General features: G+C 29.3%; 1 long non-coding RNA gene across 1 annotated transcript; it reads right to left on the reverse strand.

Annotated features, from left to right (window-relative positions):
• Positions 1-670: 670 nt before the first annotated feature.
• LOC107450435 (uncharacterized) lies at positions 671-11,859 on the reverse strand. Its single transcript, XR_006226931.2, has 2 exons — positions 11,609-11,859; positions 671-977 (listed from the first exon to the last, which is right to left on the reverse strand). It is a non-coding gene; the product is annotated as an uncharacterized lncRNA (long non-coding RNA).
• Positions 11,860-12,582: the final 723 nt, after the last annotated feature.

Below are 12,582 nucleotides of genomic sequence, written 5' to 3' on the forward strand. Positions count from 1 at the left end.
ACTGTTAAACAAGAGCTCTCGCTAAGAATTCAAATTTTTTTTAAAGCATAATTATATATAATGGGATTCGGAGCCATCACTGAAAGGTTGTCAAACAGCCCAATTCTTGACCGTTACTGTCTTTCAGAGTTAAGACTCTTAGATTTGTTCAAAATGTTTTATTCTGATTTTCCAGTGAACTTTATGTTATAATAGCTTAATATTTTGTTATGATATGTACAAATACTAATTGATTATTTGTAATTTTATATTTATTTTTAGTTTTAATGGAGGATCTAAAAAAGATGAACGCCTTAAATGGTATCTTAGTTTTTGAAAGCCAGTAGAAAAATATCAGGAAGCTGCATACAAACACGTTTTTAACTACACTATGGTATCCAATTGCTAAAATAACCATGCTTGGTGAAATCAAGATGATAAATAATAATTAATTTAAAATCAGCGCTAAGCGCTTTTAACCATCTCATTGTTGAAAAAATACCGTTAATGAAAATACCAGGCTTAGTGATGTCACGATGGCAACACCTCTCTCTCTCTCTCTTTATATATATANATATATGATTATCTTTTAGGTGAAACCTAAGATTTACTAGGCCGCTTTGGTAAATCTTGTGTTTCTTCCGGTAAAATCTAAAATTTACCCAGAACAAACTCATAGAAGACATTCAGATGTTTGGAAAATGCTTTTATTTGTAATTTATTTTCAAAGCAACAGTTATTATACTCATAAACTGACTGCTACATTAAGCAAATATCTCCCCATTTTATACGAACAATCCTCCAAGCAAGGTAAATGGAAGGTAAGCACCAGATATTGAGAGCGCAATAGCATCTTGAATTATTAAGCGAACATTGTCAACAAAACTTCGATTGTACTCCTCAGAACCCGAGGAGGCATCCTCATTCTCTGAAGCCTGGCAAGAAACGTGACACAGACACGTCGCCAGTAAAGCCAGTACAATTATAAATCGAGAAAACTGTAAGAGAAAAAAAAAACAATATATACTACATATTAAAAATGCAGAGACGTAAAACTAGATTGAAAAGTATTTTATAAAAGTACTTAATATCTATTACTAAAACAATTAGTAATAAGAACTATTTTAATGCAAATCAGCATTTATTTTTAAAAAATTTATAAAAAGAACTATCCATAATTTTTAATGTTAAGTTTTTCTCTTTAATATGATGCTTATATTCTGTAAAAAATTCTAGAAGAAGTAGGAAAAAATTCTAAATAAATAAATAATAGGAATCGTAAAAATTTTAGATCAAATTACAGTAAAAAGTACAGGCACAAAGGGAGCGGGTACTTTTTACCGTAAATACCATTTTTACCGGAACATGTTACGGAAAAAAAATCTGGTATACTGTAATTTTTACAGTAATAATTACCTTTAAGCCACTGAATTACTCTAATTAAACATATATTATTGTAAAAATTACGGTGCAATATTTTGCAGCTTAGATTGATTTTACGGTAAAAATGGATTTTACGAATGATGCACTCAAAATGACGATACTTTATACCGTACTTTGATCTGGGATTTTTTACAGTGCATGATGCTAGTCGGAATAATTTATTACAATGGCAGGTTTTTAGTAATAGTTAAGATTTTTCACAAGGCCTTACAAGCAGCTCATGAAAGTGCAGTGGCATCGTCTATTACGATTCCGATTCTATAACAAAGATAATAAAGAAAGAAAGATAAAAAATACTAATAAATATTGCTCGGAAAATACTTAAGGATTTGTGTCACATAAGGCTGCACCCAATGTGTTTTTTCAGTAACATCAGTAATACAATTCTGTAGCAGATTTCATTATGCTTTTAAGTAATTTACATATAATTAGCCTTATCAATAACTAGTTACAATTAAATAAAAAGTTTAAAGTTCATACTAGATCAGTTGCCTTAGAGATCAGAAGCTTCTGATAGATCAGTTGCTTCAGAAATCAGAGGCTACAAGCATGCAACCAATACAAGCAAAAAAAATGATTTAGGAAACCTGAACAAAGAAGTAAATGAATAAATAAATAAAAAATGAATAATAAAAAATAAAAAATAATAAATAAAAAGTATTGCTTAGAAAATACTGAAAGTGTTGTATCACATAAGGCTACACCAAATGTGTTTTTCTAGTATCACCAGCATTAGAAATTTAATACTGATTTCATTAGGAGTATAAATAAATCACATAAAGAGAAACCTCTGTTAAATATTGAAGGCATTTTTTTAGATCATATTATTTAATAACTTAGGTTATTCTACTGAGCCGACAGTTACATTAAATAAAAGGATTCCACTAGATCAATTGCTTCATAGCTCAAGGATCAGAAACTTCTGATGGATCAGTTGCTTCAGAGACTTTTAATAGACCAGTTTCTACAAACATCATGGATGAATGGCTTCTACTTTATTAGATTTTAAAGATTATTTTCAGAGTATTCAAATTAAATTAATTCGAAATTTTTTTTAACAAGTAGTATAATAACATACTTTATGTATTTACATACATCTGGATAATAAGAATTAACTAAAAGGAATTCATGTTGGTTGAAGAAGAAGATTTATTTCAATTTCAATTAATCATCTTTATAAATAATAACATAATATTACGATAATCATCATCATCATAATCTTAATCAATGAGTCAAATATTTAAATATTTCAACACTTTTCCATAATAATAGAGATTTTCTAATACAATAATATAAAGGACCAAATATAATTATATATTTGGAAACAGAGAATTAATTCTGTCCATCCAATTCTGTTTCTCAGAAATGTGTTGTAGCATTATACATTTGCGAATAGTTTGTACCTAAATATCTTTTCGTTACTTTTCTTAAAGGTAGGTATATAAATTCCATTTATTTATTAATGCGCGTGAGCTATAAGCTAGAATTTGTCTCGTTTCACTATTAAAAATGTTGAATGACGACGATATGATGGAACAATAAATGTAAAAAAAGAGATTAATACTTCAAAATCGGGAACCTATTATTAATTTAGTGATTTAAAAATAAGCAAACATGCATGTAAATAAACCGAAAATTAATCACAGAACAGCGAAGAAAAGTTATGAGAACTCAAAGGTGACGTCATTCAAAGCAGTGACAACAAAAAATATCATGGTAGCCATAAACGCTGTTTCATCAACAAAAAAAAAAAAAAAAAAAAAAANAAAAAAAAAAAAAAAAAAAAAAAAAAAAAAAAAAAGCGAAAATTATCGCCAAACCGAAAGGTCCTTTATTCTACACCTTAACCAAAAAATGTTGTTTTCTAATTAAATTGGATTCAGAACATTTATTTTAAATAAGTAAAAGAAAAGAATGGCAAAATAATGAACTTTGTGTTATAGTTCCGCAACAGCAACTAATAGAAAATTTTGTCCGCAGTGAAAAACCAACTTAAAGAATGACTAACACAGCTTCAGTTTTGATAACTTAATATTTATTTCCAAAACAACAAGCTATTTCCTACAAGTGGATATGATTTGATGTTTTTTTTTACAAATAATCGTCATGCGACTCTAACCAAACAACGATCCAAGCATGGTGGTTGGTAGCTCAGCACCAGAGATGCCAAGGTCGATGGAATGCCGTATAAGAATAAAGACTCTTTCAATAAAGCTTGGATTATATTCTTCGTCTGAAGTTTGACAGTAAATTTGCTGTATGCATATCATCAATGCTATCAGAACAGCTATTCTTTGGGACACCTGAACAGAGGGAAAATATTTTTTTGAACAAAGAAAAGTCAAAAACTTCAATCATTTAGACATTTCGCATAGAAATAAAGCAGAGTTTGTTTTGTACGACCTTATATTTTGCGTTATAAATTGTGCTCTTTTATTAGCATTATTTGATGCAAAATGACTGATTTAGTATTAAAAACAAATGCAGATTTTGAAAGCAAGTAAAAGTTGACATATAAAGCTCTGAAAGTGGGCAGGCACTGAAGAGTAGTTAACAAACCATAATCACTGATAATTAGTTCTATTTGGAACAAACTATTTCCTCTACATCTTTCATGAATTGCATTATAAATATAAGCATAACTATTAAGTTTATATTTGCTCTTGCTTTCGTGTAAACTTTTACTATTAGGTTTTATTTCTGGATTTATCATTTTATTAGACATATAAATTGGCAAGTGATATTTTTTATTTTATTTAAAAAGGCGTTGAACAGCCGGAACAATTCTGAGTTTACACTAGTAATGTTTAACTCCGTAGTCTCGTAATTTTGAATCCAGCCCAGAAAACCACGGAGCTCCAGGATCAAGCAATTTGACAAACCAACGAAACAATTTTTGATGGAACTACAGCATTGCCGTTACATAAGCAGGAAAATTACGAAAACCTCCCATGGTTAGCCCAACGGCAGGGGAATTCTAACCCATGATTTGTTCAGCACTGATGATATTTTAGGTCAGCAGTGTAGTTGGTGCAAGCCGGTAGTAGAATTCATAAAAACCAGTCACCACTGGGTCACTTAATTTTTAGGAAAACACTCTATCCCTTGAGCCTTCATGGCTCTTTCAAGCAATATTTTTTTTTATAACCGCCGTTGAACAGCTGACCCCATTCTGTGTTTACAACTATGAATTATCAACTCCGTAGCCTTGCAATTTTGAACTGAACCCAGAAGACAACAGATTTCCTGCATCAAGTATTGGGACAAACAAGCCTTCGTGATTCGTTCGAAGACCCTTTGATGGAAATGACCCGCATTCGTGTTACATGGTGAGGAAAGCCACGAAAACATGGTTACCTGGATGGAAGAGGGTTCTAACCCATTATCTGTCTACTACTGTTAATATTTTATACCAGCACTATGGTCGCTGCTACCAGGGTGCATTTAAAATGATATTGAAAACTTTCTTGCTTGTAACAAAAATATGCATCAGAATAATTTTTTCAAATATGCAAATACAATTTTAATAAAACAAATCATACCTGATACGTTGTCATTTATTTCCTATTGTGATATTGTTTTGATTTCTTTTTTATATTTAAATGAAATTAAGTTACTTCTGCTTTGAAGAAATAAAATAGTCTCCCATTGAAGTTTAAAGTACCTGATGATAATTTTCAACTTCTGTTATGTGCCATGAGGGCCTGAACTGCCCCTAGGTACCTCCTACCCTCGATTCATAGTCTAACAGCCTTTATGGAAAGTAAATACATACAGTAAATACAAGAGCCATTGCATTATGACCACCCTGCTAATAACATGTAGGACCACCATTAGTTCTCAAAACTGCTTGCACCTGCCGTGGCATTGATTCCACAAGGTGCTGATAGGTAGTCTGAGGTATCTGGTACCAAGCGCTCACCAACTGGTACTGCAGTTCCCTCACATTGCGAAGGGGTAGCGTGGTAGCACGAATATGGTTTCCCAAGTAGGACTACAAGTGCTCTACCGGATTAAGGTCAGGTAAATTTGGGGGCCAAGACATGACTTGAAAGTCACTGGAATGTTCCTTGAATCAATCCATGACGATTCGACCCTTATGACATGGTGCATTATCCTGTCGGTAAACACCATCCCCCGCAGGAAAAACTGTTGCCATGAATGGGTGAACCTGGTCTGCAACTATGTTCAAGTAGCTTACAGACGTCAGGGATTGTTCCATGAGGATTATGGGTCCTAATGTGCACCATGAAAACATTGTTCCTGGGCGAGAAACCATGAAAACCTGGGCGAGCCCATTGTTATAAATGGAGGGTGGTCATAATGTAATGGTTCTTCGGTGTATATGCAGCATGTTATGCTGATCACAGAGATAAGACTTTGCCTTCCCGTTAACTTTTTTTGGTTGTTGCGGAGGTGATTTAATTTCCTTTGGTATTTATTTAGTTAATAGAATAACCTGAATAAAATTAAAGCTACTTCTGCTTTGAAGAACCGAAATAGTATCCCGTGAACTTTTAAAATACCCGATGTTGATTTTCAACGTCTGCTATATGCCATGATAGCACAGTATTAAAAGCACTGAACTGTCACTGTAAAGAACTGGTGTTTTATCCCCGGGGGTTCAATCCAACCTCAACTCAGAGTCAAACCTTTTTTATAAGAAATAAAAACGGGTTGTATGCTACGCTGTACACGGAAATAAGATCTTGTGTTCCCTTGACAGACAGTTAGTTGCTGCGAGGGTACTTTAATTTGCTTTCACATTTATTTAAACAATAGAAAAATCTGAATAAAACTAAAGTTTCTCCTGCTTTGAAGAAAGGAAATAGCTTCCCACTGAATTTTAACGTACCCGATGGTGATTTTCAACCTCTGTTATATGCCATAGCACAGTATTAAAAGCACTGAACTGTCACTGTAAAGAACTGGTGTTCTATCCCTAGGGGTTCAATCCAACCTCAACTCAGAGTCAAGCCTCTTTCATAAGAAATAAAAACGGGTTGCATGCTACGCTGTGCACGGAAATAAGACCTTGTGTTCCCTTGACAGTCAATTGGTTGCTGCGAGGGTGCTTTAATTAGCTTTCACACTTATTTTAACAACGAAAAAATCTGAATAAAACTAAAGCTTCTTCTACTTTGAATAAATCAAATTGTTTCTCCTTGAATTTAATGTACCCGAAGGTGATTTTCAACGTCTGTTATTATGCATGATAGATCAGATAAGGCTTTGTGATCCCTTGATCGTAGTTTTGGGGGTGCTTAAATTTGCTTTTACATTCATTTGGATAATGGAAAAATCAATAAACACACTTAATATATTGATTGTTTTATTTTTCTAACTATCTGTTTTCAAACAAAGTTGTTTTCAACATTTCTATATTATGCGATAGTCCTGAACGCATCTCTATCCAAACAGTCCCCCAACAATACTGCCTGGTAGCCCGACAATGGTAGAAACGAGTGCTAAGACGTCGTTTAGTAGTGCACTGATATTGTCAACTAAGCCTGGAGCAGCGGTTGTAGTTGTTTCGGTTGTGGTTGTTTCGCTTGGCATAGCAGTCTGGCAATAAATTTGATACAGACATGCAAACAATATTACCAAAGTTACTAGCCTTTGAGCCACCTAAATGATGGAATAAATACATTCCTCAATAAATATTACACAGAAAAAATAGTATTGAATTAACTCAATAAGTGGTTGTAGTACTTGACTTGGTTGTCTGGCAATAAATGTTATACAAACATGCAAACAATATTACAAAAGTGACTAGTTTTTTAGTTACTAGTTTACTAGTTTAGCCACCTAAATGAATGAATAAATACAATTATCTATAAATATTGCAAAGAAAAAATAGTATCAAATTAACTTAATAATTAAATTTAACTTTTTTGGCCCTCTGTTTTATATTGAAAGTGGCTTTACTTAAAAGGAATAACTTTAAAAGTTACTTCTCTCATAAGAATTTCAACACTTCAAAAAATATTAATTCTAATAAAACTTTACAAGTTAACTATTTTTACTGCGCGAGTTACAAGTTAACTATTAATAACTATTGCAAGTTAACTATTATTATATAGGGTATACAGTTTTAAGAGGTTTATACCCTCGCCATCTTGGATTTCAGTTAGAATTTTTAATTTATGCTTTCTTGATATTTTTTTTTGTATTTAACAAATCTTTGATGACATATAGCATTATTAGATGCTATATATGATGCTTTTCAAAAAGTATAAAGTAAAGAGATCACTTTTTCAGATTGGGAAAAACAGAGATTAACAATTTTTAGAACTTCAATGAATTTTTCCTCGACACTTTAAAGCAATAAAATGATGTGATGTTTTAAGTCAATCATTCAAAGCTGTACGTTTCTTAGTTTTAAGATTTTTTTCTTTCTGAAATTTAATTTTATTAAAATTTAAACTGATGAAAACCAATTTGGATGACGCTAAAAATACTTTTAACGTTTATTGCGTTAAAACAAAGATACTTATCAAAAATCTAAAAACATGAAACTATATAGTATTTAATTATCTATTAAAAACAGTTATTTTCTGAATTGTATTGGCATATTTTTCAGAAAAAATTTATAGAGAATCTAAATATTACACCCTTTTTTATCGCAATCTGTGACTAGGTGTCGGCTGTGTATTTCGCATGTATCGAAAGATACTGCTAAATATATCAAATAGACATCACCAGTTTATGCTTGAAAATTAGATAAAAAGGAGCATATTTAGAAAGCATGTTTTGAATTTTCCTTCCCCTCTCCACCCCTTCATCATTTCAGTTCTCTCTTGTTTTTTTTTTTAAAAAAAACATGCTAATTAGATATTTATAAAAAGACATTTGCATTATGCGTAGCAATTTAAAAAAAAACTTGTATTTTATTGTTTTGAAAATATGTTTCCAAAAATGGTATTTTAATGACATAAAGAATTTATTCATCAAAATTCAAATTTGAACAGTATCTGTAGAGAGAATTTTCTTACATGCCTAAACCTACAGTTTAGAGTAAACGCCACTTAAAAGAATGGATAAGGATTTTAATGTGATTGAAATGTGTTTTGAAAAATATTAAAATACTTAGATTGCAGACAGAATATAGGAAAAAGCTGTTTTAGAAACAATACTATCTGATATTTATTATGAAAGAAATATGAAAGAAGCTTTGTTTTTACTGAAAAAAGTGAAACCTAAACTGATTTAAGAAGGTATATAAATAAATAAAAATATCAAATAAAATATAGATAGTAATAAACAATATTTTAACATATTTTGAAATCTAGGGATAAAAATTACCCTACTTAAGTATTATTTAGCATACTAATTTAACTAATAAAAAAATTTTCATTTTAAAAATAAAATTCTCAAATTCTCGGACAAAGTATATCGTCGCTGTATCTAATAAGTGTTGTCAATAGACTTGATAATTTTTTCTTTGAAAACCTTTTCAACTAAATTAGGAAGTAATATTTCAAATGAGCAAAAAAGATCACCCTGAATAACTTTTGATCTAATGTTGAGATCTTCACCTTCTAGGACTCAATCTTGATGGTTTGAAGAGGTGACCTCAAATATTCTAAATTAATTAGTGCAGACAATATTTTAAGTTATGATATCAGACACAAAAACGTACTCCCTCTAATTAAACATACCTTATTCGACAGATTCCGATTTATGATTTCCAAAATATAGGGGGTAGCCGCAATCTGGGAAATGTGGTTCCCATAGAAGAGTGATACAAAATTAGGACACTTTCAAATATGTTTTTAACCAATATTACTCATTGTAACATATTAGAAAATATCCCAATTGTTTTTTATGACATTTTTATTTACTATGCAATTAATTAACACGGCGAAAAAAATATGGTTAAAAGTGCCTTGGTATACTGGTATAATTTATTGAGTTTCGAGCTCTATGTAAAATTTGGTTAATATGGCAAATTTAATAATTTTAACATGCTACCTTAGGGTATGGCATAAAAACCATTTATTTGGTTAAATTTATCTTTCCGCTTTTCATTTTTCACAAAATGTGCGATAATAAGAGCTATAATTTTGAAAACCAGGATTTCTGGGAACCCGTTACCATACGAATGGTAAAATAATCAAAAGAATGAATTAAACATCGTATATTTTGGTTTTATTTTTAAACAGAAATGTGATTAACATCCAGTACGGTAGTTTTATTATAATTTTTTACTAATATTTTTTTTAATGCGAAGATTTCATCCTCATAACTTAATTCATAAGTGCATTTGATTTATATCGCTTTAAAAAATTAGTTTTGCTTCGTTTATCAGTAATTAATTAACTACTGGATATTTCTTAAAAAAATTCAAAACAAATTCTATTATTTTTGATAGAAGTTTTATTTTTTATACAAAAATATTAGATTGTACTATTCGTAAAATGTTAAAAATTGTTACTTTGATACGTATAGTACATTATCGATACTGTTATACTGCATATGTATTAATGCATAGCTTTGAAAAGTTTCAGATAAAACATTTGAACATTACATACTTTTGAACATAGCTTTTTTTTATATAAATGGTTTAAACATATTTAATAAAACAAACTGGAAAAATAGTATTAGTATTTGTCTTATTAAAAAATTTAAACAATGAATTGAGCTTAAAGTAATTGAATCTTCATCCGAAATATAATTTTTAAGAAAATTAATAAGATTATGATGTTCTATTTTCAATTTTTATGGTTTAGTTCGAAAAAAAAATCTTTTTTTAAATTTAACATAAGTCTTTTAACAGCATAAAAGAAGAATAAAAATATTGAAATTCAATATATTAAAAGGAATTTTAAATTAAACTGTACTTTTGTTATAAAATATATTAAGTGTACTTTACGTAAGTCATCTCTTCTTAGTTATTACAATATGGTTTTGTAAATGAAAATGAAAATGGTTTAACAAAACAAAAAGTTTATATACCAAGCTTAAAAATCAATTCGAATTTAATATTTTTTGAAATAGAACGGCAAGAAAAAGAATAATTTTGGCATTTATTTGAAGAAATCAACAACGAGTTCCTAAAATAATTTAATGAATATTCCTATTTTAAATATTAATACATCTGCGCTATAAAAATTCCTCTGTGCCGTTTGTCCGATAATTATTATGAAATCATTAACATGTTCAATATTTTTTTGCTGAATCACACAACTATGATAATAAGTTAGTTTTATTTTTAATAAAACAAAACTTTCAATATTCATTTATGGAACAACAGAAAATTTTGATTTCAGAAGCAATTTTTTTACAAAAATTAATAAAAAAATTATTATTTAAAAAAAAGGCATTTTTGAGATGTAAAAAAGGTAAAATGCTATTGCTTTAATTTAGTGTTTTATTTGCTTATCTCTCTAGTTCACTTGCAATTCAAAGACAATTTACATTGGAATATTTTCGAAATAGATAAACATTAAAATTACATTTTGTTTTTACTTAAACCAGCTTAAAATCGAAATTAACGTACAAAAAGGTTTTTACTAGATTATTGAATTTTGAAATAGCTTAAGATTTGTTTATTCATTGAAAATTTATATCAAACATAAAATCACTTAGCAGAAAATAAGTTTCAATAATTAAGATATTTTTGAGATAAACAAAAATAATTTTGAATTTTTAAAAAAATTTAAAACATTGAATTTATTCTTAAGTAAAGTTCGATAAGAGAGCATGATAAAAGTCTCTACTTCGTTTATAAATGGAAATATTGGTTTTATTTTAATATTTAGAATATTGAATAAATTTATTAAGATTACTTTGTTGTTGAAAATTTCGATATTAAAAGAAAGTGATAAGCTTTGAGTTTTAAAACGATTCTAAATTTTATTTAAAATTTAAAATTTTATTTAAATTTTATTTATTTTTAAGGAATTTTAAAGCTTTCTTAATCTACACGTTATCAGAGCATAGCAAAAAGCAATATAAAGGATAAAATTCACAATTTACTGTTTTCTATTTTGATATAAAAAATGTTCAATAATGATTCTGAAAAGTTTGATATTGAACACGAAAATATATATTTTTGTGATTTTTATTTTAGTGATTTTTGCATCTATAAAAAGCATTTTAAAAGTTTTTAAAAGCAAAAGGAAACTACTCATCAACAAAAGACACTAAAAAAAGCATTGTGCATGATAATGTATCTACTTACCATGATGAATGATAATAAAAATATATATTTGGATATCGAGAAACTACGTTAGCGATAACTAATATGTGTTGGAGATCTTGGCTTTTAAAATGCTTTATTGCATTGTCATACTCATACAAAATTTGCTGCTTGTTGTTTTAAATTGATAAGGAAAGAAAAGTAACCGTAATTGCCGAAATTAGAGAAAAATTTAGCCAAAATTCGAAGTCACTATTTTAAAATATTCAAATATAGTAGACACGTATTTTTTGCGCAATGATGCACCATATTAGTTTCATGAAAAAGTCATTAAAATTGATCTAATCAAAAATCAATTTTTTATCTCCTTTCAAAAACTATGTGTTATGCATGTCAAATGATGTTTATTGTGCATGTCATTAAAGCAATAATTTTTTAAAAAAGTTATGTAATTTTGAAGATGATTAGTGTTTTTTTCCTTCTCTTAAGGACAAAAGAAGAAGAGACTTGGAGAAAAAGAAAGACACGTTTTTAGAAGATCATGCTTTTAATGTTTGAAACAAAATAATGTGCTAGTATTTATTTTATTTTACTAATTCCTTCCCCTGCAATGTTGGCTGATTGATTTTTAAAAAGGACTTTAAATATTTTTCAAACGGATATGCTTTTAATTTTTGAAATAACATTGAATGCTGCTTATTACTCTTATTTTATTATAATAAATGGCAGAGGATAATTTCTTTTCCTTCAAAGTTGGTACACTGTAAAAAATTTCGAGCTATGTTGCTCCAAACATTGGTATTTATTTGCTGGCTACATAAAATGGTATTCAGTTTTATTATGCTTTCACTAGCTCCAAACAACGAGAGAAGGTTGCACCAAAAATGGGTATTTTGAAAGAATCTTAAAGCAGCGAAGGGATGCACCAAAAATAAATGTTTTGAAGAGAACTAAAAGTGGAAGAAGGTTGCACCCTGATTTGGTATTTTTTAAGGGAACTAAAAGCGAGGAAGGTT

Source organism: Parasteatoda tepidariorum, chromosome 8 (assembly GCF_043381705.1).
Source record: "Parasteatoda tepidariorum isolate YZ-2023 chromosome 8, CAS_Ptep_4.0, whole genome shotgun sequence".
Lineage (NCBI taxonomy): Eukaryota > Metazoa > Arthropoda > Arachnida > Araneae > Theridiidae > Parasteatoda > Parasteatoda tepidariorum.